At 34.0% G+C, this 5000-nt stretch overlaps 1 protein-coding gene across 1 annotated transcript in view; it reads right to left on the bottom strand.

Annotated features, from left to right (window-relative positions):
* LOC106868317 (carbonic anhydrase-related protein 10-like) overlaps positions 1–5000 on the bottom strand; it is a 636113-nt gene that overhangs the window by 375 nt on the left and 630738 nt on the right. The window lies entirely within an intron of this gene.

Genomic DNA, 5000 nt, shown 5'->3' with positions numbered 1-5000 from the left:
TCACTTCACTGCGGCCGTGCTGGAGCTCCGCCTTTTTTAGTCGAACAAATCGACCCCAGGACTTATTCTTTGTAAGCCTAGTACCTATTCTATCGGTCTCTTTTGCCGAACCGCTAAGTTATTATGGATTAGCTGAATCGTTAAAGTCCGTCGTATGTATGTATGTATGTATGTATGTATGTATGTATGTATGTATGTATTTATGTATGTACGTATGTATGTATGCATGTGTATGCATGTGTATGCTGTGTATATATATATATATATATATATATATATCTGTGTTTGTATGTCTGTGTCTTTGTGCTTGGGCCTGTCTCCAACTAACGCCTGCCAACCGGTGTTTGTTTGTTTACGTCCTTCTGAATTAACGGTTCGGCAAAAAACGACCGATAGAAAAAGAACCAGACCTAAGTTAAAAACATAAGTACTGGTGTCACTTTGCTTTAAGCCCTTGAAGGTGATGCCTCGGCATGGCCGCAGTCCAAAGTCTAAAACAAGCAAAAGATAAAAAGACAGGGAGGGTGAGAGAAAAATCGAAGAATTGGGGTAGATCGATTGAATTGGTCACAATTATTTCACTGGCACTTCATTCTATAAAAGCTGAATTGTTGAAAGGCATAGTCGATCTCGGCGGGATTTGAACTCAGAACGTACAGCGGAGAAAATACAAAGATGGAACTTTGTCTGACACTTTAACGATTCAGCTAATCCATAATAATAGTTTCTTGTGTTGGCAAAAGATACAAATAATGCTGAACGTGACGATAATGTGGGTGATGATAATGCGTAATGATGATGGAGATTATTTTGGTGAATATGATAAAGACCATGATGATTATTATTTCGAATTTTGACAGAAGGCCTTGGAAGGCGGATTGTCGATTACATCGACCCCAATGCGTAACTGGTACTCCGAAAGGAAAAAAAAACAAGGCAAATTGGACCTCAGCAGAATTTGAACTCAGAACATAGCGGTAGACGAAATACCGCTAAGTATTTCGCCCGGCGTGCTCACGTTTCTGCCAGTTCATTGCTTTAATAATAATAATAATAATAATAATAATAATAATAATAATAATAATAATAATAATAATAATAATAATAATAATAATAATAATAATGGTTTCATATTTTGGTACTATGTTAGCACTTTTGAGGGGAGGGGAAAGTCGATTACATTCATCCCAGTGTTCAATTGGTACTTATTTTATTGACCCCCAAAGGATGAAAGGTAAAGTCGACCTCGGCGGAATTTGAACTCAGAACATACGGAGGCGGACAAAATGCTGCTCTGTATGTACCTCGACGTACGAACGGTTCTGCCAGCTCGCTGACTTCATATAATAACGACGGACTCTTCCCGTCGAAAATGGCTGTTTTATATTTTCTATACTGCCTGAATTGCGAATGCTTTACCAGCAGATGTCTTGAATCTGAGAAAGTAACCAAAGACATAACGAGGCACACTGAACCAGTGAAAATATACAACTAAACAGCAGTGACGTAATCACTTGTTGTGACCCAAAAGCTGTTCAGAAGCATAACCAGATATTATGAATTAGCGAAACTATAGAAATGTAGAGCAACTTAATCAGATATCTTGAAGCAGAAGAAGTTAACTGGAATATGTATCCATCTAGAATATACATTTTATACAGTAATATTAGCAGATGTGTTGAACCAAGAAAAATAACTAATGATATAACCAGATACGTTCAAGCGACGTAGCGAAAAAATATTAAGTTGGCAGATAAATTCGTTGGGTCTTTTCCATCTTATTTTAATCCTTTCCAATGTTATATGAATCAACATGAAAAATATTTTTATCGTAGAATTTTATATTTTATTTTAGCTGTTCTTTCTCTACAATTTTTGTTTATCGTTTTTGAAATTTGAATAAATTTTACTTCTTTTTCAGGCATATGGCGTTGAAGTGACCAGTTGCAAGCAAAAGGACGAATTTATGTGAGAAACAACAGTAGAACTGAACAGTAACGAAATACCTTGAAGCGTTTGGAATATATATTCAGCCAAAATATTTATTCTTTAAAGTAACATAAGCAGATACCTTGATCCAACGAAAATAACCAACGATATAACCAAATACAGTCAACTAACGTAGCGATATCATACAACTGTACAGCAACACAATCAGATACCTGGTACTAACGAAGAAATCTAAACCTATCAGCTGGTGCTTAATCTGTTAGAAACGGCAGCAATTATCCCTTAAATAACGTCTCACAGCTTAGAAAAAGATCATAAGATGAAGTTCTAGATAATCCACATCTGGAGAAAGATAACAAAAAATACAAAAGAAATGTGGTCATTGCTTAAATACTTTTCATCACAAGTGTACAAGACTGTCCTGACGTGTTTAATCCTATACACAAGCGATTTTGAAATTCCATTTAAGAACGATTCTTCACATTGCTGCAAGGGCATACCTCTTTGGTATGATGTGTAATCATTTAAATCGATTCAAACACTGAACTGTATTTAAGTTATTAACCCCGGAGGAACAGAAGAAGACGTAAAATCCGGTGAGATTTGACCTGAGATTGTTAAAGTTATGTAACTAATTACTTCAAGGCATTCTTTTATCCTGCTAGTCTCATTCTGACATTCATAATGGTAAAATGATAATGATTTATTTTTCCACTGACTAAAGCTACAAAGAGTTAGGAAATCCTCCTGGAAAGTTCTCATAACGTTTCGTTCCATTCTGCTAGAAATACCATCTAAAGGTCCATTAAATAGCTAGAATCTTAGAAAAAATGGAAGGATTCATTGACTTGTGTTGCCATAGATACATTATTCTGAAAAGAAAAGCAGGTCAGTCACGTTTGGAACGTCTTTGATCATAGATTTCATCGAACAGCGCTGACCTGAAATCTGCCTTTATTTAACCCTCGGGTATCCTTGGAGGAATTTACGTTCTTGCAGACACAGGGGTTTAGAAATCTTCGATACCCCACTGCGCTGTTTCCTACAACCGCAACTAACTAAATGTGGTTGCTTCTTTTTCTCCGTCCCCACCTCCAATCACGGAAACCCTGTCAGAAAGTTCATGGGTGCTTTTGTCTTTCCTTCTATAACGGAGAAAAATCAATGCCAATACCTGCAGCAATAACGACCTCAGAGATGTCGAGTGTCCACAGTTACATGTACCCGAGAAAACCGTGTGGAAAGAAACTACACTTGACGCAATATTACAGTTTTTCTGAGAGGAAAAAAACCCGCCCCTTTAATTGCATTTCTGTCATTCAATATTTGAATGGTTGAAGTAAAGTTAATAATGGTGTAACAATGAAATTAAAAAGAGGGAAATAAAGGAGACTTCAATGATGAAAATCAAATAAAAGAAGGGACATAGACGCCCACCCATACACCTACACACGCACAGATTCTGCCTATAACACCTATACATATCTGCATGCATGCATACATACATACATATATACATACATACATAAGCACGTACATACGTACAAACACACATATTCATACATATATAAATACATACACACATGTATACAAACATACATACAAACATATATATATCTATACATAGATAAATGCATACATAAATTCATACATACATACATAAATACATACATATATATATACATATATACATATATAAATGCATACATACATGCATAAACGCATATATGCATATATGCATACATACATACATATATACATGCGTACATGCATACATACAAACACACATAAATGCATAGATATATAAATATATGCATACATAAATACATACATATATAAGTACATACATGCATGCATACATACATTCATACATACATACATTCATACATACATACATACATTCATACATACATACATACATAGATACATACACATGCATACATGGAAGCACTCAAAGACGAGGGAAATTGCGAGGAATTATTAACCATTAACAGCTACAGCAAAAAACTCATTAAGAGTTTCATATGATGACAACTATTCACCACGTAAGTCTTTGACTTTGTGTGTGTGTTGTTAAGCGGTAGTAGTGATGGACAAACGCGAACACATACGCACGCATACACAGGCACACACGCACATATACGATGGATTTTCACATACTGTCCACCAAATTCACTCACAAAGCATTGGTCGACCTGAGACAAATAGTAGAAGACTCCTCCAAGGCGCCACGAAGTAGGACTAAACCGGTAACCAACTGGCTGCAAAGCGAACCTCTTATGCACGTAGCTATAATATGTACTGATCTATATTTTCCAGCTTGTCAAAACCATATCTATCAGGGTCTCAAATATAATATAGTACGAATTTCTTCTAATCTACTTGAAGACAAACCAGATACGTTTGGTAATGTCTATAATGTACTGCATGATCATGAGCGGGTGGTTGGAGTTTTGTGGTAATAATATTTGCCTGTTTTATCTTCTAATATCTAATATTAAATCTTTATTTTGATGTCTGTTTAATATACAATTATATAGTAAATTTTAAATAAATTCTAAAAAAAACAAAACTAAACAATGTTGATATGTGTTATGATCATTTGTCTAACTTATGTCCGTTCATGTTACTGTGTCAAGCGAGAAAGTTGTTGCTGTAAAAGCCGATGCGAGAGAATCTCCGAAACAGTCGATGTAGGATTTATAATCCGACTAAGTCTGAAGTCTCTGCTCCGTCGTAACTTACCATAGATATACTGTTTGCTTGTGTCTTGCTCAACCCAGACAGGATATATATATATATATATATATATATATATATATATATATATATATATATATATATATATATATATATATATATACATATATATATACACGTATATATATATATATATATATATATATATATATATATATATATATATATATATATATATATATATACATATATATATATACACGTATATATATATATATATATATATATATATATATATATATATACACACATATATATATACACGTATATATATATATATATATATATAT

This window comes from Octopus bimaculoides, chromosome 11, assembly GCF_046866305.1.
Source record: "Octopus bimaculoides isolate indiv1 chromosome 11, ASM4686630v1, whole genome shotgun sequence".
NCBI lineage: Eukaryota > Metazoa > Mollusca > Cephalopoda > Octopoda > Octopodidae > Octopus > Octopus bimaculoides.
Note: the sequence above shows the minus strand (reverse complement) of the source record. Positions and strands in the feature narration are given on the sequence as shown.